This window comes from Balaenoptera physalus, assembly GCF_965194825.1.
Source record: "Balaenoptera physalus genome assembly, chromosome: 19".
NCBI classification, from domain to species: domain Eukaryota; kingdom Metazoa; phylum Chordata; class Mammalia; order Artiodactyla; family Balaenopteridae; genus Balaenoptera; species Balaenoptera physalus.
Window position 1 is genome coordinate 65,769,923 of NC_138900.1, and position 26,057 is coordinate 65,795,979.

Genomic DNA, 26,057 nt, shown 5'->3' on the forward strand with positions numbered 1-26,057 from the left:
CTGAATGAACTCACTGCTGGGGTACCTAAAAGGCTGCTGGGAGACTTCCCCAGTCATCGTTACGCTCACATTTTAAGGTATCACTTTGGGGGCCCTTGTATCATTATTAACAACAGCAACAACATTAGTAATGCTGGTAGTCCCTTCCATCTGCGCTTTGCATCTTAGGAACGTCTTTCTTCTGCATCATTTCATAAAATTCTCACAAGAACCCTAACAGGTAGGCGGGGACACGGATACCGTCCAGAGATCTTACATGGGGACATCAATCCGCACTGAATGTGACTTCCTTGAGCATTTCTACTCCACTCCATGCTTTGCAGGGGTGGGAACAGATGGCGGCTTGGAATCTAAGTTCTGTCGTCTTTGGCTGTAGAAGCCGGGATAAGAGACGAGACATCATACAGCCTCAGTTTCCCCGACTGTAAAATGGGTCCGACAGCCGTGTCCCATCCCTGGGTAGCTCCAAATCCTAAATGCAAACCTGAAAATACAGCCAAGGGCCTGCCCCAGAGGAAGTGCTCAGGAAACGCAGCTAAAGAACAAAATCAGGTACCAAGCATTGGCGCCATTAGACACCTACGCGGTCTCACTCCCTGGGGTGGATGGTTTTATGTGGGCTCAGGGTGCCCAGGGAGCTGGTAACACGCTAGGTCTGGGTGTGTCTGGGAGGTGCTTCCAGACGAGACTAGCACTTGAACTGGTGGCCTGAGTAAAGAGGCCACCCTCAACAATGTGGTGGGCATCTCCCAATCCAGCGAGGGCCTGAGCAGAACAAAATCCGGGAAGAGGGACAAGTTTGCTCTCTCCACTTGAGCTGAGATGTCCACCGTCTCCTGCCCTCAGATGTCTGACACCCCTGGTTCTTGGGCTTTTGGACTCAGATGGTAACTTACACCATCAGCCCCCTGCCCGTAAACCCCCAATTCCCGGGCCTTCAGACTTGGACTGAATCACACCCCTGGCTTTCCTGGTTCCCCAGCTGGCAGATAGCAGCCTTCTCAGCCTCCATAACCAAGTCCTATAATTCATTTATATATATAGGTATAATATATAAAATCTCCTATTGGTTCTGTTTCTCTGGAGAATTTAACACTTAACGACTGCTGTCAACTGACTGATATGGTAAGCAAGGGTGGCCCTACCATTGCTTGTTGAATGAAAGCGTGCATGAGTGACTGAGTGAGGGGACAACAATCTGGGGGGCCCATCTCAGTTATCCCTTTTCTTCTTATAAGCACTTTCAAGGATGATGATTTGGCAGGTTGTCAGTGCAAATGTCTTCAGAGGCAGGCAGGTGGCCCGGAGGAAAGAAACAGGAGGGACTCAGATGTCACTTTGTTCCCCACCAAAGACACCGAAAAAACTGGATGTTTAAAGCACGGTGGTCACTGAGTAAAATACACCCCCAGGTCTTCCTGAAGCGCACCAGCCTGCGACCTCTGACACGTCACCTGGGGACACCTGCTTGCTGGCAACAATTCTAAATGAGATTATTTCAGATCCCCAATCCCTTATTTGAAACTGCTGGGGCCAGATGCATGCAAAACTCAGAACTTCTATGGACTTTAGGAAGGTAATAGGGTGACTGTACCCTACACCCCATCATTTTCCCATGGGTGTGGGGCTGCCCTGTATCTTCAAACGGTTCTGCAGTCAGTGGTTGAGCTTTCACTTAAGGGCAGACTTTGTCACCAATGGAGGTTTTTTTAATCTAGGTTTTTCGGTTTGGGATACTGGAATTGAGGGGGAGGCATTGCAGATCTGTGTTGCCAGGGTTTTTAGTCTCTCAGGCGGATCCCAATAAATGTGCTGCTTCGAGTTTCCACGGGTCTCTTTCCCTTTGCCCGGCGGTGGCAGAACCTCCGGCTTCTCCTCCAAGACCAGGCACTTCCTCTGTTCTCCTCTCATCACCGACCTTTCCATGCAGACTTCTGAGAGCCGTGAATGGTTTTTCCTCTCTGCACATCTTGCAGCATCCAGACTCTGGGTGCAAAGGCCAGTGTAGCTGCCGACTCAGAGTATCAGTACCAGGTGAGCAAACTGGTATCAGATGAGCAAAGGCAGCCCGTGAGGGCCACCCAGCCAGCCGTGGCGAACCGGGACTGGAATCCCATCTTTCAGCTCCTGCCTCCCAGCATTTTTCTCTAAGAAAGAAAATAGCCCAGGCTGTCAGGCCGAGGACAGTACATCATGGCTGAATTTGGCGAGGAGGCCCGTGGCCCCGATTCACATCCATCTAAAAGCCTCTTGCCTTTGGCAATCGTTTCTCCTGAAAGTGAAAATCCCTTTTGTCTGTGGGAAAAACCTCATAAAAAAAGAAAAGCCCAACCGAAAAGCACATTGGTTTCTATTTATAATTGGGGGGAAGGAATTTCACACAGATTCAACTCACATATGAAAAAAAGAACCAATTACTCAGAGGCAGATGTGTTTCCCATTTCCTATCAGCTCTAATTTTTTAGGTCACCACTCAGCTATTTGGAGATTGTTTCATTTGAAGATGATTTCCTTATCGAGGACGTTGGGAGACGCTCAGCGCGCTAGACTAGGAACATGCCCGTTCGCAGGGTCCCTCTCTGCTCACATACAGAAGGACAGTCACCCACCAGCCGCCAAACAGCACCTGCTGCGTTAACCCCCAGGAAACCTGCGTCACCTCACAGGTAGCCCCCAACCTGGGGGAGACGGTTGAAAGCAGTGCCTATTTTCATTTCTTGCTCACAGATAGGAGGAGAGGAATGAAAGAGAAGATGAGGGACCGATTTCCAGAAAGCCAACAGTGGGAGGATGGAGCTGGAATTTCCAGCCACTCTTTCTGCCTTGCCTCTCTGCAGCTGGCAAGTTCTATGGAAAATGAAGATGCCTTTGAATGAATTTCATTCCGTGGTAAAATCCAATCTCAAGGCTGGAGGAATTCAGGGAGATTTGAAACTTTTGGCCCCTTGGCTGAGTCTGTCTGTCTGTCCGACTAGTGGCCATGAGGAGGTCATGGCCTCCTCCCATCAGCCAGTTAGATCCAAGGACGGCTTGACCACAACCATGGGGCTTGCCACCAATCGTCAACTGAAAACCCCCAGAGCTGAATTAGCGGGATAGGTGCAGCCTTTCTGCTCTAGTCAACGTAAACCTGGGTACCTGGTCTAGTGGTTCAGGAAAAAGTAAGATAACTACAAAAAAAATAAACCTAGCAATAGCAAATCTTGCTAAGTGGTAAGCATTTGCAGATGCTGCAGGAAAGGACTTTCTTTATGTGAATTTTCTCAATCAACTCATGGTTGAATTGTGTCCCCCCAAGAGATGTTGGAGTCCTAAGCCCCAGTACTTGCGAATGTGACCTCATTTGGAAAGAGGGTCTTTGCAGATGATCCAGTTAAGGTGAGGTGGTTGGGTAGGCCCTAATCCAACCTGGCAGGTGTCCTTATAAAAAGGGGGAATTTGGACACAAAAACAGACACACATGGGGGGAGACCACGCGAAGACAGGTTGAATGCCATCTACAAGCCAGGGGACACTGGAGGCCACCACAAGCCAGGAGAGAGGCCTGGAAGAGACTCTCCCTCATAACCCTCCAAAGGAACCAACCCTGCTGACACCCTGATCTCAGATTTGTGGTCTCCAGAGCTGGGAGGGTGCCAGAGCTGGGTGCCTTTACTATTCCTGTTTTACAAATGCTAGTGCTAGAGAGAAACTTTATAGATGCAGAAACTAAAGAAGTTAAGTGACTTCCCCAAGTTTAAACAGCTAGTGAATGATAGTCAGGACTTGAACCCAACTCTCTCTGACTACAAAGCCCCAAGGATGTCAAGGATGCCCAAAGAGGTCCCAGAACGTGTGCAAGGTCACTTGGTCCAATAGCAGCCACGTGCACATGAGGACCAGGTCACTGCCAGGGGTCGGCCCCCCACGCCAGGCTGACCTCCACCCTGAACCAGGCAACGAGCACACTCGGGTCTGGAGTTCGGGTGGGGCCCGGGGATGCCCGCTCAATCGGGAGAGCAGAACGTAGAGTAGGGGAGGAGGCTGCCACACCCAGCTTCTCACTCTGGGCCACGCGGGCAGAACGGACATGGCAGGCGGGGGGCAGGACCCCTGGAAGAGCGAGGACACTCATTTCCAGAGCACCGCTTTACTCCAGGGTGAGTTGCTGCAAATGTTACCTTTATATTAAAGCAATAACCATAACTGACATTCTCAGTTAGGCTTGTGCTCAGCTGCCGGTGATAAAGCCCTGGAATGAAAGTGGCTTCAGTAAACCGAGAGTTCCTTCTTTCTTGACACAAAGGAAGCCCGGGGGCTGGTGCGGTGCCTCCGCGACAGAAACATCCAGGCCCTGAGCAGGAAGGAAGGGCTGGAACCTGTGCACACACTTGCTGAGGGGTACGGAAGGAGGACTCGGGGTGTGGGGACCCACGGGCAAGAGCAGGGACCAGGGAATGTCCTGCTGGGCCAGAGATGAGAGACCAAAAGGTCACAGGGGATGTCAGACTGAAGGGCTGGGCTGAGGGTCCACCACGGATGGCGGCGGCATAGAAGAGCGTCCTCGGGGAAGGGAGCACAGGCGGGCGCGTTCGCGCTCCCACACCCTCCTTCAGAAACGGGGGCAGACAGGATCTGGAGCGATCATTACCCTTGCTAGACTGCCCCCCCACGCACCGGTGAAGAGGGTTCTGCATTCAGCTGGCCTCACCACCACAGAGGATCCTGACTTCCCAGGTTCTCACTTCTGTCACAAAAGAAGAGAGGGGCGGGTCTTGCTTCTGTTTTAGGAGAGAAATGGGGAGCAGCTGCGACGTGTGAGGGGACTGGATGGGACAGCAAAAGGATATTTAAAAATCTTTTGCTTTGGTCCATTGATGCCCTTCATAGTGGCTGACAGATGCAAGTTAGCAACTTGGGTTATTTTTAAGTTTGCTCTGGTTGCCGGACTCGGCTTCTCTGATGACTGCACTGTCCCGAGACTGGACCACATGGGTGATGGCTTTGTAGACAGGACGTCTGTGGGTCAACATGGAGAGAGGGGTCACTTCTAAATCCAGTCGGTAATGCAAAACCACAGTGGTCAACGGTACCCTTGAGAGTCATTTAACTCCCCCTGGAATGGCAGGAGCTGAGCCCTTAGGAAGCTCAAAAATCTAAGAAGTGACTTCTTTTGTTTCTATGAATTTTGGCCAAGGTGTCCCTTTCCCTGGGTCTGGCCTAGTTAAAACAGGAGGAAAGGAATTTAAAACATGATTTCTCTTCAAGCACATCTAATCAAATTCCGGTCCGAGAACTGTCCGCCTATGTGTGACATTATGATTCCACTGAACTACTTCACGGAGGAGGGGGTCACTCATCCCTGCAAGGTTCGCCTGCCCTCCCTGCCCCAGACCCGCCTTCCAGGAGCCAAGGGCGTACTTTTTCTTGTCTGCTCCATCTGACAGATGCACTTTTAAGAAACAAACCCTCCATGCAATCCAGCCTTGGGGCTTGGGGCTTGGCGACTTCTCTGCGCCATTCATCTTTCTAAAGTGGGAACATCAAGGTGGGAAGAGAAGGAAAAGTCAGCAAGCAGCCAGCCAGGAGCCGGCCGCCAGGGGAGGCTGGAGCCCCCGACGGCAGGACCACTGCTCAGAGCCCGGGGCCTGGGCCAGGCGGCAGGCACCCTCCGTGGTGCAGATGGAAACATCACAAACGGCCCTTTGTCGCCCCGCCGGGATCTGGGGCGTCCCGTGAGCTGCAATGCACACACACCCACTGGATTAAGAGCCGTCAGACTGGTTCCCAAAGCAAACACTGAGTTAATTTTTCCAGCATATTCCTTTCATGTCTGGGCTGCTTCAGGCTTCTCTGGGTCACTGGGCTCTTTGTTGCCGGCTTCGCTGAAGCCCCCCGGCCCACTCCGCCTCGCTGGCTCCTGGAGTCCCCTCCCCTCTACACCCAAGTCCTAATACAGTATTCCATTTCACTTGGGCAAGAAGAGCCCCCAAAGAGATTGGCCTTTGAAATATGTGAGTCAGTGAGAAGCAGCTCCTGGAAGTTTCAGATCACATTTCTCTGGGCCCCTGGCACGTGTTGGCCTGTAGAAGCCAAGTCCTCGTTTCGGGATGTGTCCCAGAGTCTGCTGGGGCGTGGGAGTCTCACCTCTCCCCTACTCACCACGCCACACGACCCCTAATCCTTCTTAAAGTGCACCGGGGGCTCCCGCTTCCCTCAGATCACAGCCACACTCCTCCATGTGGTTCACAAGGCCCTGCCTGGTCCAGCCCCACCCTCACCACTCACCCCCAAGAACTCTGAATTTATTTTAGTTCCTTGAATGTCCCTGTGCTCTCTTACTGCCGGACACAAGAGGAAACCTATTTGCCATCTGTGTCAATTAGGGTCCAATCAGGAGAGTAGGGAAAGCTCTGAATATTGAAAACAGAGAGAATTTAATACAGGGAATTGGCTGCACAAGTGATGGGACTGGTAAGAAGCCAACGAGGGGACAGTGAGGCGACCCACAGATGAACAAGAGCAGGCGGCCTCCAGCATCACGAGGCTGGGGATGGAGGGATGGGTCACCCAGCAGAAGCAGGAACCGTGGAGGAGGGAGAGGAGGCAGCCCCTGCTGGAGACGTCGCCCGAGGCAGGGAGGGAGAAGGGAACCCCCCTGGCTTCTCCCCTCCTGCTGCCTCTGACTATCCCCCAGCGCCCTCGTTGGCTGAACCGACTGGAAGTCAGCCAACGCAGAAGTCTGGGAAGGCGGCCTGCAGATGGCGGCCTGCCCGTAAGACAAAGCAGGATAGGGAGGGCAGGGAATGCTCCTGAGGTCCAACAGACACAGGATCGACGCCCCATCTCCGACCCAAGGTCTGCTTAGGAATCCTTCAGTCCGTATCTGTACTTCTTATCATCAGCTGCATCTATTTTTCAAAGTTCTATTGATTGTAAGTGACAGAAACTTACCTAAGCAAGGAAAAGAACATTGGTTTGCCTAACTGAAAACTCCGCTTTTGGGATTCGGTAGGGCTGAATCCAAGGACTCAAACAAAGGAAGCAATCTCCCATTTGGACCTTGTCAGCTCTCAGCTCTGCTTTCCTCTGTGTGGGTTCCATTTTCAGGGTGAGCAAGATGGCAGCTGCAGGCCTAAGACCCACCTTCTCAGAAACCTTGGTGGAAAAGTTGTCCTCCCCCTGCTAATAGCTCTAACCAAAGCCCTGGAACTGAGTCCTACTGGCCTGCTTGGACCTCTTGCCAGTAATTGCACCAATGACTATGGCCCAAGTAGCAGAATGTTCTGATTGGCCAGGCCTGGAGCCAGGAGATGAGGATCAACCCCACCCAAACTCACAGACTAAAAGGAGAAGAGGAGGTAATACCAGTACAGGAAGTAATCGATGCTGGGATGACAAGAAGATCCTTTGCTTATTTATGGCACTGCTACCCAATCCAAAGAATGGGACAACTGGTTATATTTATCTGTCTGGTTACATCCTCTGAATCTCCCATCAGAGATGAAATTTATCCCCTGAGGGGCCACACATCCTCGGAGCACTTTATTCTGGTTCCCTTCTCGTGGGTCTGCTCTTCACATAGCCTGGGTCATCCACAGTTTTCCAAGCCTTCCACATCAGTTGTCCCATTTGTTCATCCTGATTATCCTGAGGAATAACTAGGAAAGAAGGTTTTCTTGCCTCCTAGCAGGGGAGACTGTGGACTAGGGGGGTTGAGAGAAGTGCCCGGGGCCACTGCAAGGAACACCAGTAACGGCTACAGCCACCAAACCCACTGAGCACCGAATAAACAACAGGCTTCTAGTATCCTAACTCCTCTGGCCAGCGGCCCAGTGAGGCAGGCACGATTATCCAGTCCTGATGAAGAAATCAAGGCGCTTGCTTGAGGTCACACAGATGGTTAGTGATGGAGCCGGGACTTCATATCAGGAACTCTGACTCCACAAAACGCAGGCTTTATGCCTCCCCCAATTCATCCTCTCTTTGCCTAAACATCCCTAGTTTCTTCAACTCCGTCTCGTGGGCTGGCTTTCCATACCGCCTGCCCGCCCTGGACAGCTCTGGTTTACACCCACGTCCCAGCGGAATGACCAGTAGCTGCCCTTCTGCCTGGACAGTACATTACACAGTCAGCCCAGCCACAGTCAAACCCACAGCTCCCATCATTGTGCTGACCCCCTGCCCCACCCCTCTCAGCGCTTCCTCCTGGCAGATGGGGGTACCGCCCTGGCACACCACCCAGCACCCCTGCTCCAGCATTCGGGGTTCAGGAGTGGAGGGGACCGGCAAGGCTTGGCTCAGCTGTTCTATCCCGAGCCAGGCCCCCGAGAGCCCCACACCTGAGATGTCCCCGTTCCTTCTTTCATGTCTGACTTTTCCCATCCAACTGGCCAAATACGAGAGTGAGGCCTTGGCTTTAATTTCCGAAACACTGTTGAATAAACCAATTTCTCGTCAGGGACTGGTGACCTGGGAAGCTCTCTCCTAGCTGGAGGCTGCGGAGGTGACAGATGGGATTCACCCTGACGGGAAGTGCCAGCACCTTGCTCTGCGGTGTCCTGGCCTTGCCCCAGGATGCCTGGGGACGGGGATCTGCAGCGCTGGGCTGGGTGAGGGTGCACCGCAGGCGGGGAGGCTGGCTGTCAGAGGGAGCCACGGGGGCCGTGGGGTCTTCAGGTTGTCCTTCCTGTCTTGTCGCCACTGGCTCATTGGTTCAGCAGGAGACAACTTTCTAAGGTCAGGGTTCCATTGGTCTTCGGATTTTCCGCCCAACTTCACTCTATAGGCGCAGCAGTGAGAAGCGATCCAGGAACGAGTAGCAGGGTCCGGACCGGGCACCGACTGCTCCAGCAAGCAGCCCCGTCTCCCACCCTGCCTTCCCGCCCGCTCCCGGAAGGAGATGAGTGCCGGGGCTCTGGCAGGAATCCTGGCACCAAAAGCGCGTAGGAAAAAATTAGGATCAATCTTTTTAAAGGAACGCAGGCTCAAAGGGCTGTGCTTTCCCACTGGGAGGGGTGAGAAGCCATCCCACCCTGTGGCTGCAAGGGGCTGATGGCCAAGCCTCCACCTCTCAACTGGGGAAAATGAATTACAATCTGACGCTCCCAAGGCAACTCGCTTCTAAATGCTGTGTTCCTCAGTGACTTCCCACTCCTCGTCCTCCATCACTCCTGCCCCAACGCTCCATCCTCCAGCCACACCGACCTGCTAAGACTTCCCTGACTGCTACGTGAGGTTTCAGGACGCGGCACCAGAAGGCTGTCCCATCAGCCTGGAGTGAGCGTTCCTGCTTTCTCCCTTGCCATTTGTTAAGACCCAGCCCAGATTCTGCCTTCTTTTGGAAGTTTTTCACACCCTGCCCCAACTCCTCTGCTCTGTGGCCCTGCAGCACCTGCACGTCCTTCGATTGTAGCTCCTACCTGTGACTGCACACCTGTCGCCTCCAGTGGGCTACGAGCTGCTTGAGACCTGGACAGACACCTTTTTCTTCTGTCCCCACTGACTCTGACACAGCATTTGGAAGACAACAGGCACTTGGTAATTATTGAACGAAAGCATACTACGGGCACTCGACAAATACTAACATGGAAATGGAAATTGGTTGCCTGTTCTGTTCTAAGGTGGTTCTCAGCTCTGGCTGCACCGGGGGGAGGGCAGCTTGCCAGGACCCCACCCCCAATTAGAACATCATCAGGGTTCCTCCAAAAACTAAAAATAGAACTACCATATGACCCAGCAATTCCATTCCTGGGCATTTATCTGAAGAAAACAAAAACACTAACCCAAAATGATACATGCACCCCAATGCACATGTTCATAGCAGCACTATTCACGATAGCCAAGCCATGGAAACAACCTTAAGTGTCCATCGACAGATGAATGGATAAAGAAGGTGTGGTACACATATGCAATGGAATACTACTCAGCCATAAAAAAGAACGAAATAATGCCATTTGCAGCAACATGGACGCAACTAGAGATTATCATACTAAGTGCAGTAAGCCAGAATGAGAAAAACAAATGCTGTATGATGTCACTTACATGTGGAATCCTAAAAAATAAAACAAACTAGTGAATATAACAAAGAAACAGACTCATGGATATAGAGAACAAACTAGTGGTTACCAGTGGGGAGAGATAAAGGGGAGGGGCAATCTAGGGGTATGGGATTAAGAGATGCAAACTCCTACGTATAAAATAAGTAAGCTCCAAGGATATATTGTATAGCACAGGGAATATAGCCAATATTTTATAATAACTATAAGTGGAGTATATTCGTAAAAATTGTGAATCACTATGTTGTACGCCTGAAACTTGTATAATATCGTATATCAAACACATCTCAATAAAAAGAAAAAGAACATCACTGGAACATTCTAAAAGATCTCAAGGTGAATTTAATTAGCCAAGGGTGAGCCATGCTAGGGAATAAAAGCTGAGTAAGGCACGGTTTCCCCTCCTTAGAGCCATTGACATGACCAAGCTGATTTTTTTTCTCCAAGACAGGAAAAGAATAGTTCTCAAAGTGGGGTTCCAGGAGCAGCAGCAAGCCCTCGCCCAAGAATGTGTTAGAAGTACAGATTCTGGAGCTCTGTCCGTGAACTGCTGCATCGTAAGCTGCAGGGAGGGGCTGTGCTCTAACACAACCTCCCAGGGATCCTGAGCCGGCTGGAGTGTGAAAACCACTGCTCTAGAACTTGTCTCCCAAACTGTGACTCACTCACAGCCACGTCAGAAAGGCCAGGTGTTGTGAACGCGTAGATTCCTGAACCCCTTTGCAGTGCCAATGACTCGGAGCCTTGGAGAGAGGAGCACACCTGTATCAAGAGTTGGGAGATGGACACACATTTTATAAATAGCTTCCCAGGTGCTTCTCAAGCTCACGGAGGTGTGGTAACCAGTGCGCTAATACGACGACAGCTCAGATAAATGCCATCTGTCCCACTGCCCTCCCCTCTCAAAGCATGGACTTTGGTGAGTCAGGGGACAGTCAGAAAGTTGGGTCCAGCTGCTTTCTGTGCGTGCATCTTCCGATCTCCTCCTGAACCTCCAGTACTTAGCACGACCTGGAAGGTTGCCCAGGACCCTGCTTTGAAGTCTCTGGTTTGGTCAATGCCCAGCTCCACCTGCACTTGGGCACAGGGGGAGCCCGAGCACCACCCCCCACTGGCGCCTTGCCAGTATCTCCTCTGCACCCTCCTGCCTCGGGAAGGGACCTCCTCCTTCAGGCAGACGGGCCATCACGACTAACAGACATGGACGAGTGTGGAGCCATCACTTGGGACTCTGAGTCAACTTCTAGCTCCATGCCTGGGACCAGGGAGCTGCCAAACCTTCCACCAACACACATTTAATAATCATAACACCCCCGCTTGTGAGCCGAGATTTCATTCTGTGCACATGTCAGCGAACACGTGAGCTTCTCAGCTGCTAACTCGGCAAGTGTAATTATATCCCGCGTTCCATTTTTATTCCATTGGTGAAGCCGAGCCAGACTTGGAGGGAAACGGGGACCTGTCCCACCGAGGAGAGCTGAGGCCCGAGCTCCGCTTCCTGTTGATGCTCTTGTGATGGACACTGCGCCAAGCTGCCCCTTTGTATGCACCAGCGGAAAGTTCTCGTCAGGCTCCAAGCAGCTGCCCACTCTGCTGTGCACAGCGTCTGCAGAGCTTGTTAACTGGAGACTTTTAGGCCTCAGCATTTGTGGGTGGGCAAGAATGTGCCTGTCGGGGAGACCAGCCATTTCCAGATTTAGGAAAGAAAACACCTTGCTGTCAAAGCACCTGGTGAGCCCCACCGGGTACAGTGCATGCTGAATTTCATCCACTCCTCACCACCTCAGGACCACAAAGGACGACCAAAGTCATAAAAATAACCACACGGCCGACTGGGAAGGCCCATAAGAGAGTGGCTAGCACAGTGATTTTCAAACTGGGTTCCAAGGAACCCTAAGGTGCCTCAAGGAGTCCATGGGGAGAAGGGGCTGGAGCATCTACTGATCATTGGTTGGATGACCTTGGGCAATGAATTCCCTTTTCTGAGCCTCATTTTCCTCATCTGTAAAATGGAGGTAATAGTGCCTACTTTGCCTACTTTGTACAGTTATTTTGAGGATTGAATGAAACACCATCTAGACATGAGTGACAGCTTGATGCCCTTGTACCCACTTTAACCCTGGAGGGTGATTTGGCAGAGAGGGCAAAGGGCGTTTGAGGAGAAAGAATGGCCAGGTGACAGGTGCGTGCGTGTCATGTGCTGGGTAAGACGCACCGACCCAAGTGGCTGGCAGGGCTCCACAGCTTCTGAGCACTGGCATCTCTCACAGCTCCCATGGCCCCAACTCCTTTCTAGAACAACCAGACTTCTCCTTTCATTTGCTTCCTGGACCCACACTGATCAGAGTCAGGCAATGGGTTTCTCTTTAGCATCTCCCTCGACTTACGGTGAGGACACACTCTGGGAAACGTATTATCTGACTGCCAGAAACATTCGACCCTTGTAACCACAGATGCAATCGCTTTGTTATCGCTAGCAATGGTCGTGGTGCTAAGACCTCATCAGCATCACCACCGTCACCGTCTGATCACCTAACCTTCCCAGTACCCCTGTGTTAGGAGCTAGGATTACTCTCACCTTGCAGACAGGGAAAGCCTGAAGCCAGGGAGTACTCTGTGCTCGGCTCCACAGCCTGGCTGTGCTGGGGTTTGAGCCCCGACTCCGCTGCTGACACTCGCAGCCATGGGTGCTCCTACGCCGGCTTCAGTGCCGAAGGGTGGCTGGAGGCTGCTTTAGCACCATGTACGTACGCCCCATCAGCCCCACAATGTTGATAGCGGGGATGATGGGGGCGGAACTGGACCCCACGGTGAGGAGGAAAGCTGGACACGGTGGCCTTTTAGCTGGGCACCTTGCCCCGTCGCATAAAATCTGAGTTCTCTTAGGAAGAAAGCAGGGGAGGTAGTTGGGTATTAGGACTCCTTTTGACATTCAGAACGTGACCTGGGTTTATGATGTCTAACATCACTATGGCCTTGCCTTCCCCACCGAGGGCCTTCACGAGCTGGGTCCATGGTCCCAGGGAGGGAAGCCCAGGGATAAGGGAAGAGTGGCTGCGTCTTTTCTGAAGGCAAGAAAAATCTCCCAGTCCTGCAATTCACTCCAGAATTACGGCCCGAGTTCTTTGTAGTGATCCATGTGATAGCTCTCCAAGCTCGTGTAGGACTGGGGGTGTGGGAAAGATGATTTTCAGTCATTAGAATTCCTGGGGGGGAACCCATTCTCCCCCTAAATTTCCCCCTCCAGCTTGACTCCTCTAAGGAATTCCCTCGAAGGAAATTCTCCAGCATGTCCTGTTCATCGAGAGAACACAGCCCATGTCACTTCAGAGAACATTCAACAAGGCAAGCTCACAGCTTTGGAATCCATCACACACACCAAGGAAACTTCCTTCTCAGGCCCCTTGGAAAGGCTTTCCAAGTAGATTGTAAAGAGGTCCAATGTGGTTGCTCACCAGCCAGGGGCGTGTCTGCACCCAAGGGAGACTTTGTTCTTCCCTCTGCGACCCTGAGGCCTTTACGCCCCTGTCGTGTTGCCTCCAAGACACATACAGTTCGTGAACCCCTCAGGTCTCCTCTTCACGGACGCAGGCTGCACATGTGACGGGAAATGCATCCCGTAGTCACTGGGTGCGCTGGTTTCCAAAGCTGCTCCTCCACTAGCAGAGTGACTCATCAGAAGGGGCTCCCCATGGTCACAAAAGTGAATACAAGAAAAATCACGTATTTCTTATTGGAAATACAGGCTGGGGCTTCCCCGCCTGGCTGTTCTCTCCACATTCAAGGAGTCGGCCGGGGGGGCACTGCTGGGGGACGAATTCCCTGAGAGAATCCCACCCTTCTATCCAGGACTCAGAAATCTGGAAGTCCCATTCATTCATTCACTGATTCTATAAATATATTGAGCATCTTCTACACACCAGGCACTGTCCAAGGCAAGGAAGGGTGGCAGGGAATGAGGCAGATTAAGTCTCTGCCCTCATGAAGCTTACATTCCAACAGCGAAGTGGTATGTAGCCAATGCCGGGGAGGGGCAGTGCTCCGGGGACGGTGTTTTCCTCGGCTGGGAGCTGGGAGCAGGGCAGACACGGGGGCCTCAAGGCCTGTCCGTGCATACGACTTCACCCTCTTTACAGCCAAGAGGTTAATCCATTGTATGATTCCAAACAGTAGTTCTCCTAAATGGATTTAATGAGCAGGGTACAGAGTGTTGACCACCAAAATGGTTAAATCTTTCTATGTTCATGATTTAGAAATGCAGTGCACTCTACTCAGCCCCTTACTTTCACTATGGGGCCAGTGGAAGCCAAGGGATTAAGTTTGAAATGAAAAGACCTGGCGTTATTTTTATTATAACATCTCCGGGGATGATAGATCAATTTCATCTTGCCAACTTCCAGCAATTGGTACTGAATCCCAGACATCCTGTGTCGAGAAGAAATGAGACGCTAGCTTCAGATTCTGTGTGAGAGTGTCACTAAGGCCTGCCCTGGGCCCAGGAGAAAGGGCAGCTCGTGTGTACAGTGTGCCCTGGCCCAGGTCTAGACGGACAGTCCCAACTCTGACGCTGAACCCTCTGCAGATCTCAAAATATTAGCAGACATAAAAAAATCTGTCTATAAAATTAAAGTATGCTGATTAAACAAGGTACACATCACACAACACTGCAGGGAGAGGAAGAAATGGGATGGTGTCAGGTGCTAAAAATATCCCACAGGCCCTCCTAATGCATCACAATTTTCCAAAGGGTGGAGCCACTGACCTGATTAGTGACAGGAAGGGGAGTTGGGGTGGCATGTGTGTATGTTCCATTTCTAGAATTCAGATGCCAGTTTCCTCGTTTGGGGGAAAAGTGTTTAAAACAGATAAAACACAAGGAAAATGGAAAGTTGTTCAATTAATGTTGTCAAGGTTACAAGGCTCACATAATTAACATTGCAGCGCTTTGATGTGGAGATGCTCCACATGCTTTGTGAAGCCTGTCTGAAGTTTCTGACTGCTGCCACCGTCACCATCATCACCATTTCCATCAGCACTGTCATGACCACCATCACCATCACCATCATCACCACCACCACCACGATTATCATCCCCACCACTGCCATCATCGTCACCATCATCATCATCATCATAATCACCATCACGAGTGCCATCCTTACCATTATGGTGATTAATGTCAACAAGCATCCCAGAGGAATTGTGAGACTCTAGAGCAGCCTGAGTCAGGTCAGCAGGAGCACACGCTGAGGGGAGCCTCATAAATGGCGCCTTTCTCTCTCGCTCCACTGTACACAGTTACAGGTAACCGGGAGCCCGGCATTTTATGCACCAGCTGTAGTGTCACCTCTGTCCCCGAGTTCTACCCAGAGCCTGACCTCGTGAGTCAATTACAGCTGTTTTCATCGTGCTCATCGGCCTCCAGCATCCACCCGGCCCCACTTTCAACAAAGGGTGGATTCCCATGAACTCGCTTCTTTATTGCCAGCTGGTTCCGATTAGGGATGAACCAGTAAAACGAGGGGGTAATACAGTCGCAGTGTGTTCCTAAATGTAGCACTTTTCCATGTGTTTTGATTTACCAGTTGACCAATAAAACCCAGTCCTTCAACAAGGTGGATCCCATACCTCACATGTTTTACTTATTTTGGTAAATGCAGCTTTTTAGAGATTGAAAAAAGATGGGGGGTGACTCAGGTCGATAATACCTCTTGCAGTGTGTGCATGTGTGTGGGTATAAGAGTTTGTATAAGTGTATGAATGAGTGTAGGGGTATGTGTGTGAGTATGTGAGAGCTTGTAAAGGTGTGTGTGAGTGTGTATGTGTGTGGGTACGAGTGTGCATGATGGCCAGAAGCTGGGTCTCTCTGGCAGGGTATTAGGCATTGATTTCAGAGCATCTAATATTTCTATCCAAATACTCCTTGTCAGCACCCTTGGTTAAACGGACTATGAATCTAAGAAGAAATAAACAACAGGGATGTTTCCTCCCTCATTTTGTTAACTGGGCCCTTCCCTCCAAAACATCTACCTTCCACCTGCTTGTCAGCTCCCCTCTGAAGGCAGCTGTGTCTCAACAATCTTCCTTTCCCTTGCGCTGGATGGAACTGTTGACTATTCAGGCAGCAGGACTTTTATCTGAAGTAGAGAAAGCCCCAGACAGTAGCTTTCTGGCCTAGGAGCAGCTCTGTAGGGTTCCAGTTGGAATGAAGGACAGTGTCTTAAACACAAAGAAATGGCTTGGGAAAATTAGTACCAGGATGCTTTGGGTACCACTCAGAAGACCCTAACTCAGTGTAGAACAGGAGCCAGTGATGGGAGGGAAGATTCCTAACCCACAAAGCTCCGTGAGCCCCTCGCTCCTTGCATCTGTGCTCTGTTCCACGGGGGCCAGCCTGCGTGTCTGAGACAATGCCGTTCACGGCTGAACCACCAGCCAAGTGCGGTGCAGGCATGCAGCTGGCGCTCAGTGTATGCTTGCTCACTGGATGCAGGACCAGAGAGGGCACGGGGAGAGGCCTAGGAGCGGTTTCCTGAGGGAAGCGGATTTGAGTCTGGTACTGAGGATTCGATTCAAGAGAGAAAGGAGGCTTTACATGAGACTCGGACCTGACCGTTGGGATCAAAAAAACAGAAGGGGATTTAGAGACCACCCGGCCTGGTCTCCTGCGACGCACGGAGCACTGTGCCTTTAAGAACAGGAGCATTTTATGTTATAATCTATCATTCATTCATTCATTCATTCAGAAACGAAACTACAATGATGAGTCCCTGCCCTCATGGAGTTTACCCTCCAGGTGGGAAAAAACAGAAAGTCAACAAGTAAACAAGCAGGAAAAACAGGTGATGAGCAGAGCGCCACACAGGACGATTAGGACGATCATTGTCTCTAGAAATTCCCGAAGCCAAACCATAGGGAAGAGACGGGAAGAGCATTCCAGGGAACAGCGAACGCACAGGTGATGCCAAGGTGCACCAGGTAGGGAGCCCCTGCTCAGGTAACAGGGAGCAACCTCGGGTGTTAGGCACGAGAGCTGGCTTATCTGAAATCTGTGCCCCCAAACTGTGCTCAGGCCTTTCGGTGTGAGGACGGTCATGGCCACGGGGCAGACACGGGTCTTTGGTTTGAACACGATTATCCATTAAAACTTAATAATGCAGATTTTTTTCCTCCATTTTTCCTTAAACTTAGCAAGTTTTTCTGGCATTCAAAGAAGAAAAAACAAACCAATACAAATATCCCTTACTTGTATCTTTGCACAAGACAATGTGCAGAGGAAACGTCCAGTTGCTTCCTCTTCCAGGGGTCACTGCAGAGGCTGAACTCCGTGTCTCATGCAATCACGGCATCCCTGGCACTTGAGGCTGCGTCGTCACTCTCAGTAGGAGAATCGAAATAAGGTCAGTCTTCCCACTGGGCCAACCTGTGTGAAGAGGGCACTTTATTGTTTTAAGGTAGTTCAAAGGTGGTGGAAAAAACTCCCTATAAAAACAAGCAGGAGTTTATTAAAACTCTAATGAGTATAAAGTTGCAGACACAGCAATTCATTCCTGGACATGGTTCCTGGGTTCATTTCTTTCCGCTCCCACGTGGAGAGATTTCACCGGATAGAAGCACCCAGCAGACGGAGCCAGCCCAAGTGCTCCTGTGCAAGCCTTGCCTTACACTCCCCAGCAAATGGGACCGCGTCCTGGGAGAAGGCCTCTGTGTGTTATGTCTCCCATAGGAGTGATTCAATTTCTCACCATCACTAGTCAGACCGTCATGACACAAGTAGCTGGGGGTGGGGCTGTCCAGCTTCCTGCTTGGTAGCCAATATTTAACGCCAGCCAGCCATGAAGAGGCTGGAGAAGATTCTGCCTGGCATGATTCATGCTGGGGGAGCAGGGAACCCTCTCTGGGGAAGGAGGCACCTGAGCTAGTGCTTTGTCACTTGTACTGGTTTCCTCTCTATTACAGAAGTTTCCTGTTGAAAGCTTAGAAAATAGAGATGAGCAAAAAGAAGAGTAGAAATCACTAAAATTGTTGTGATCATATACTTCATAATTGGAGCACTATGAATAATGACACCAGGGGGAAACCAGGCACAAACTAGGGACCTGGGGGCACCCTATTTCTAATGCTGCTCCTGGGGGCGACCACTGTTGACATTTTGGAGCATGTGCTTCTGCAACCCTGGCAATGGTGGATCGAGAAGAAGCATTCTGCTACTGCGTGAATTCTTGAGAACTGCCCAGCCTAGCAGCTGCCTTTATGTCACCATCCTCACAGCAGAGCAGAAGTAGTACAGAGAATTTTCAGAAAGGAGTCAAGTGTGTGGGGGTATGAAGTGTGTGGACATGCATGCCTGTGCCTCATTGGGGTGAAAGCCAGGAAAACAGCGATATACTCATATTTTAGGTCTATGCTCAACAGTCAAGCTTACATCCCACTGGATGGTCACTGTCTGATACTAACCAGAGGATGGGTCCCTGATAGCTACTTTCATTGCCTCCATCAAATGCGGTTTGTAACTATTGATAATGATGATGAAGATGATAGTGAGACTGGTGACGATGGTGATGATGATGGTGGTGGTGGTAATGAGACTGGTGATGATAATAAGATGATAATGATAAGATAGTGATAATGGTGATAGTGATGGTGATAATGATGATAATGATGGTGATGATAATGATAAGGTGGTGATAATGGTGATGGTGATAGTAATGTCAATGGTGATAGTGATGGAGATGACGATGATGGTGGTGATGGTGATGATGATGGTGACGATGGTGGTGATGACTAACACGTATATGGAACTCACAGGTGCCAGGCCCTGGTCTAAGCCCTTTGCATACATTAACCTCTTTAGTTCTCATAATTACCCTGTGAATGAGGAATTATAATTATCTCCATTTCACGGGTGAGAAAACTGAGGCCTAAAGAGTGAAGTCCCTCGTCCAATCTCAAGAACGACATTTTAGAAAAACACATTCTGGGAGTAGTGGCACAGAGGAGTTAAAATAAAAGGTTTTGTTTCTTTGGAAGCAGTAAACATAACTATAAAAACTTGTTTTTTAGCTCATTTGGAAACTGAAGGTCAGCAGGGTCACCTTGCCTTTTCTTTTCTTTATTTCTTCCCTTTTTATGTATTTACTTTTAAATATTTGAGCCTCCGTTTCACCGATGGTCTGTGAAAAATATTTGTCCCTCTCGAGGTGTTTATTCACCCTGGAAAACTGGCTGCCGTCCAAATGCTGTGTTTTCCAACTATCAATGTAAACTAAGGATTCTCAGAACAGTTAGGTATTGTTCATTCATTAAAAACCCTTTAAACCTCACGCTGTTTATCTCATTGCTTTTACCTTGTTTATTGTACAAAAAACAGCACAAACACAAAATGGAAAACAGGCAAGACAGACGGAGTGTGTTTAGGATTTTCCATAGGTCCTCGACGTTTTCCAGTGACGTGGAAGCGTAGGGTAGACGGGTGAAGAAACGACCCATTGCAGTCGGCACACAGTGCAGAGCGTCTGAGGAACCAGGGCGCCACCCAGGGACTCGGGTGTCCGCTGGGAGCAGCAGGCCGTGGGTCCTGACCGGGCTTGTGCTCCGTGCGGATCCTTCGCAAAGCTTCATGGTCCCGCAGGAGGGCCCCATGTTACGTGCCCAGGGTAAAACTGGGGAGCAAGCTGAAATCCAGGGACCAGAGGAACTTCAGTCTGGGCCAGGGAATGAGCAGAAATTAAACAGGAACGTTCTATGACGGGTGACAGCAGAGACCATTCCGTTGTATTTTCCTTTTCCTGGGCACACAGAGGAGTTCATGTATTTCTCTTCCCCCTCCCAGGCGGGCTGGGGCCAGGTGATGAGGTCTGACCAATGGACTGGGAGCCGTGACGCCTGGCACTTCGGGTCAGAGGCAGTTAGGGCAGGACTGAGCTCGCGACACTCTCTATCCTCCTGGCTGTGCCCAGAGTGGAGCCTCCATCCACCCGGGTCCCTAACTGGTGATGGGGAACAAGGCCCCAAGGAATTTCTTTGAACATGGACCCCAAGTGAGAAGTAGACCTTCGTTGTGTGACGTCACCTAGGTTCTGGGGTTGTCACTCGCCCATCCCGCTGATACAAAGGGGCAACCCCACAGTGCTCTGGGGTGCTGGGGAAGGTAGCAGGCGGAAACGGTGGTCAGCAGGGGCGTCCCCAGGCCGTGAGGGGTAAACTGAGCCCCAAAGGAGTTGGCCAGGTGATAAACAGAGGGAGAGCATCCCTGCAGAGGGAGCAGCTTGTGGAAACGCTGACAGGCGAGAACCTGGCACATCCAAGGAAACGCGGACGGTCCAGCAGGAAGGGAGGAGAGGGCGCAGGTGCGGCTCACAGGTGGAAGGAGCTGGGACCTTGAAGACCATCCTAAGGTCACGGTCTTAGCTCAGGCTGCCATGACAAAGTACCGCAGACCAGGGGGCCAAAACCACAGACACGCTTCTCATGGCTCTGGAGGCTGGAAGCATGAGATCAAGGTGCCGGCAGATTTGGGTCCTGGTGAGATCTCTCTTCCTGGTTTACAGACGATGGCCTTCTCCCTGCGTCCTCCTCCTCTTCTCATGAGGGCACTGATCCCGTCACGAGGGCCTCAACCTCTTAACTTCACCTAAACCTAATCACCTTGGAATTACACCTGCAAATACTGCCACATTGGGGTTAGGGCTTCAACCTGTGAATCTGAGTGCGGCGGAGCAGAGCGTGGGGGACACAGTTCTACAGCACTGTGAAAACCGGAGAGAGTCACCAGGATGCTCCGAGCAGGGGTGACACAACCACACTGCACGGTAGCCCAGTGTGGCCTGGAGGCTGGAGAGGAACAGACTATAGGGAGAAACTCCAGCTCCTTCTTTCACCCATGCACACATGTATTCCATTGATACGTACCGAGGACCTAGTACGTGCCAGGCACTGTCCTAGGTGCTGGGGACACAGCAGGGAGCAAGACAGACCCAGACCCCTGTCCTCGTGGAGCTCACACGTAGAGACACACGTGGGGCTGGGGGCACGGGTCGGGGGTCTGGGTTCTCTTCTGCGTATATGTTGTATGTCCATAAAATGCTCAGTGCACTCAGGAGATCCGTATTCCAGGGAAAGGTCTGACAGTGTATCTAGGGATAGTCCCTTGGGGAGGTGGAATAGGAGCAGGTCACCTCACAGCCCAGGGATCCCAGCCTCCAGCCCTCTGCCGGCTGGCCCAGCAGCTCCCAGACGGGCATGCTTCCCCGGTGGCCCTCGAGGCACTTTCATGGTGCGTGGGTGACGTGTCTGAAACGTGTTAACTGGTTTGTACTTATAATAATGTATTTTAAGAAAAAAAATGACATAACCCACGCTGATAACTGTACTGTTTATGATGAAGTTGAGTGAAAAACGAGAGAGGAGGGCGTCAATTCGAAGTCGATGCCAAGCAAATATTCATCAAAAGAGTCATCGAAGACGTGGCAGGAGGGTGAGTCACGGGGCAGCCGGGAGGGAGGCAGCGACCCCCCCGGCTGGAGCCGGGGCCACAAGCAGGGGCGGAAGGGCTGCTGCCTGGATCCCCAGCGCTCCCTTTCCTCCTCTGCGAAATTAGGACAAAACCCTCCCCGATCACCAGGTGACCATATCCCATCAGTACTGCAGTGACTTCTTATCGTGCAGACCAAAGCCAGTTCCAAAACTCATCCCGCAGAGCGTCTGAGCAAGAAAAAACCGAAGATAAAAATGAAACAGGGAGATGCTGCCCCCTGGGCCGCTTCTCAGACAAGCAGACAGAAGCAGGTGGTGGGCTTCTCTGAGAACTTGGAGGCTTGGGTGACAGGTCGTGTGCCCTGGGCACCGAGGTCCACGGTGCCCGGGGAGGGCAGTTTCTACAGTAGAGACCACAGCTTCTGGTGGAACCTGCTCCTGGCCGCTGCAGGGACCACCGGTGCCCTGTGTGCAGGGCAGGGATGTGGACCCTTCCCTCGCTCTTGCCCTGTCTGGGCACCATGCCCACAGATGGTACGGATGTCATCAACTCTCAGTGTTTATTTTTTGCTTTTTCCACTGCACATGAAGTCAGCTATCAGGCCAGACACGTTTTGCTTTTTTAATTTAGCCTGGCCTGTGACTCCAGCGTTGAGACGGGATCTAAGGGCAGGCTCTATCTGCGTTGACACAGAAGTGCCAACTGTGTCTCTCTGATGACAAGAGAAAAGCAGTTTTCAAAAAAGGGGAGAGCACGTGCAAAGCAGAGGTGGGGCCTCCCTGCTGTGGAGGGTCCTGGGGAGGCGGCCACCGAGCCGCATCTACAGGGGATGGAGGGGTGCTGTGACCAGCCGGCAAAGCCTGGAACTTCTTTCCTTCTGTTTCCACTGGGACGCATGGTGGGTGGTGGGGCGGCTGAGTCCCTGGGGTGCAGGGGGAAGCAGCTCAGCCGCCTGAAGGCCCCACAGCACACTGAGCGGCCCAGGGTCTCCCTGGATGTTACTGCCTCCTTAGCCGTGTCAGCCCAATGGTATTTGCTCAGCAGGTGCCTGCTGCCACCTCTCATGTGCTCTTATGCTCTGGGGACATAACGGTGGATAAGATGGACCCACCCTGTTCCCACGGGGCTTCCCATCCGGGAGGAGAATCGATCCCGTGACCCACAGACGGTCTCAGAGCAAGGGTGGTCCTGCTCGTCCCCCGTGCTCCCCCGGTTCCTTCCCACCCCTCCAGCTTCCCTCCTGGGCTAACGCTTCCATGCCTGACCCTGAAACAGCAGGGCTCCCCAGGGCCTGGGCCGGCCCTCTTCCTACTCCACAGCTGGACCAGGACTCTCCTTCGACTCTCAGAGTTCCACCGAGCACCTCTGTGCTGTTTCCAAACACAGCTCAGCCCTCTCCCCTGACCTCCCTCCAGCTGTGTCCCCTGGAATCCACCCACCCACCTGTCCAGCACTTGGGCAGCCCTGCACGGGGCAGGGCACTCCCTCCACCTGCAAATCCGCGCCGACCCTTAGCCCGGGCCACGGTCACCGCTGGCCTGGATCTACCGGGAGCACGGCATTGGCCTCCCCCCGTCCCACCCATGCCCCTGCTCCCCCTTCCTCTATCTCAGCCCAGCAGCAGGAGTGGTCCTTGCAAAGCCCAAGTAGCTCTGACAGCAAACGCAAGGGATGGTTTTAACACCGGAGCCAATTTCCCAGCATCAGTTCCTCCCACTCCAAACCAGGCGATGCCCTTGGCTGAAAGAGGGTTATCTCCCTCACAGCCTTCTCACAGACCACCTGCCCCAGTCCCAGCCGCCTGCTGGGCCACTGCTGCAAATGGGCCGGTGGCACCCACTGCACCTGGAGCCTGGGCGACCCACCAGCAGAGGCAAAGGTGAGCGTGAGTCACTGTTTACACATGACCCGGCTGAGCGTTACAAGCCCCTGTGCGAGCCGGCCGCTTCGACTTGGAAGCAGCATTATCCACAGATGACCTAACTGCTCTTTCAAGGATTCTTCCTTCTGTACTGTGCTTAGTTGGGGGCTTGCAAGCTGACGTCAGAACTTACTTCAAGGAGAAGGAGGTCAGCCCCACTACACACGGTGCCAGGTCCCCTGCCCCCTCACTGCCACTCCCAGCCAAGGGGCCCAGAGACAAAACGTCACTCACCGTCCCCTGGCAAGACCAGGGGTGCCAGGAACCACAGAGGGCTGATGGCCTCGCCTGAGGGCCCACGCGGCTGACGGCCCTCAGCAAATCCGAAGCCCTGCACGTGCTCACAGCCCTGCACACACATGCACGTTCACCCACGCGTGTCCTCCTCAGCTCCCTGCACACACACTTTGGGGTGGGAATGGTGTCTGTCCAGTGGAGGACAGGACTGGACGTGTCCATCTCCACGCCAGCGCCAGAAAAGGGCCAGCACAGACACTGAGGCCTCTGCCCGCCACTGGGGTGTCCACAGGCCCCCACAGGGTGCTGACCGCCACGGAAGGTCTGCTGCTGGCCACGGCCATGTCCACCCAGCAGGGGCTCAGCCAGCGCTTGCCCAGCCAGGCAGGCGGGGTCCAGAGTCGGGCACAAGGTTGAGGTCGGCACGATTTAAAATGATGCCAGACCCCCCCGAGAGCAAGGACAAGGGCAGGAGGAATTTCATTCTCCCCCTTCCCTCCGCCCTGCCTCCATCTCCTTTAGTCACTCAGCGGACAAACATGGAATGAGCAGGAGCTCCCGCGTGCTGCGCCGAGGGACTCAGGTGGACGAGAGGTGAGTCAGCGCTGGCCCTGCCCTCAGGGCCACAGAGGTGTGTGTGGCCCCAGCCCCCTTTCTCCTCCACGGCTCCCCCTCAGCGCAGGGCCACAGCCATCCGGTCCTGGCTGCAGGCCTAACCAGGCAAGCCCCCGAACCCCGCCTGAGTCCGTGCTGGGCAAGCCCTGCCCAGGCTGCGGCTGGGCCTGAGGCTGCCCTCTGTCCACCAATGCGAGGTGATCGTGGAAGGGCGGGCGAGAAGCCCAGAGAGATGGCTGATGAGGCCCCTTCGGCACGTGGTAAACGCCCTGCAGTCCGACGCTCTTGTGTGTAGGCAGAATCCCAGTCTCCCTGACTTACAAGCCCCTGGAGGTGCCGCTGGGAGCCCGCGGCAGTGCCGTCTCCTCCCGCCTCTCCCTCTCCCGCACCTCTGATCTGCCCCCCAAACCTCTGATCTGCCCCCTAAACCCGAGGATCTTTGCCAACTGTCAGCCATGACCATAGCTGGGGAGCCCAGCGCCCAGTGACCCCACAGCATGGGACGTTCCAAGTTCCCTTGCCTGTCCCTTGGCCCTTCTGTGGTTGAGATAGTAATGGCGCCCTGGGGACAACAGTACTCAGGCCGTCCAAGGACTGGCACACAACCCCCCGTCTCTTTTAAGGGAAGTTTGAGAAAATCTGGAAAAGTAGAAAAGGTGGCACAGGCCACGTGTGTCTGCCCCTGGCTCAAACTCGGCAGAGGGTGGGGGACATACAAGGTCAGCTGGTGTCCCAAGGTCGGAGACCACCGACTATGTGGCCTTGGGCAAGTCACTTACCCTCTCTAGGCCTCAGTTCTCTGGTTATGAAATGAGAGATTTGGACAAGATTGGGGGTTGAAACCTTCAGCCGTGGGCCCTGCTCCCTGACTGCAACCTCACGTGTTGAGATGCGTCCGTGTGGGGCCCCAGGGAAGCAGTAGCTGGGATGGAGTGGGGCGGGAGGGCTGTGCTGGGGTGGAGCCCACGTGATGGGCCGGGGACAGTGGGCCCGAGGAGGTGGGAGAGCCTGGACCCGTGAATGCAAGGAGCGTGGGGTAACCCCAAGCCTCGGCCTTCCGTGCAGCTCCGGGAAAGTCTCCGCCAGGCTGATGGGGAGCCCCGAGGGATGAGGCCCCTAGAGGGTGTCCCTGGTGGCAGAAATGGCGGGACCTTGTGCTTCTGCCATGCTTGGCCATCGGTTGCCCAGAAGGCATGCAGCCTCGGCCAGAAAGTCAAGGCAGGCCCTGCAGTCGCCCACAGCTGGAGGCTACCAGCTGCCCTGACTCGCCGTGGCGGGGTCTCTCTGGCAGGGAGATCCGAGCCATACACCCCCATGGGCTACCGCCACGGGGCGTGAATTTAGTTTGCTTCTTTCAAAAAGACTTAGTATTTATCAAACATTTAAGAACACAAGACTCTACCAGTAAACTCCACTTCTAGGGATTTACCTAATGGATCTACTCGCGCATCTGTACAAAGAGATAAAAATATTGTGCCAGCATTGTTTGTAATAACCAAAGATTGGAAACAACCCAAACGTCCAGTATCAGGAGACGGGGCTCCATGCACTGTGGGCGTCCAAACATGGAGTACTATGCAGCTGGTTAAAAAGAACAAGGCTCTGCTCATGTGGCAGCAGCGTGAATTCCAAGAGAGACTGCTGAGCGACAGAAGACGAAGTGTGGGACACGGGACGAGCAGGCTGCCGTCTGCGTCTGCGTGAGCAGGGGGAGGAGGCCACCCGTTACGCCGGCGTCTGAGGGAACCGCCCTGGAGGAACCGCTGAGCGGGGA

General features: G+C 52.7%; 2 protein-coding genes across 13 annotated transcripts in view; both read right to left on the minus strand.

Moving 5' to 3' along the window:
- The window catches only part of MTHFSD (methenyltetrahydrofolate synthetase domain containing), a 305,628-nt gene that overhangs the window by 216,884 nt on the left and 62,687 nt on the right, over window positions 1–26,057 (minus strand). The gene's annotated exons all lie outside the window — the stretch shown is intronic.
- The window catches only part of LOC309648402 (uncharacterized protein C16orf95 homolog), a 487,317-nt gene that overhangs the window by 135,014 nt on the left and 326,246 nt on the right, over window positions 1–26,057 (minus strand). For all 12 annotated transcript variants that reach the window (XM_082436948.1, XM_082436942.1, XM_082436947.1 and 9 more), the window contains one exon: window positions 17,281–17,457. The gene's annotated coding sequence lies outside the window, so the exon portion shown is untranslated. The remainder of the gene's footprint in view (window positions 1–17,280; window positions 17,458–26,057) is intronic.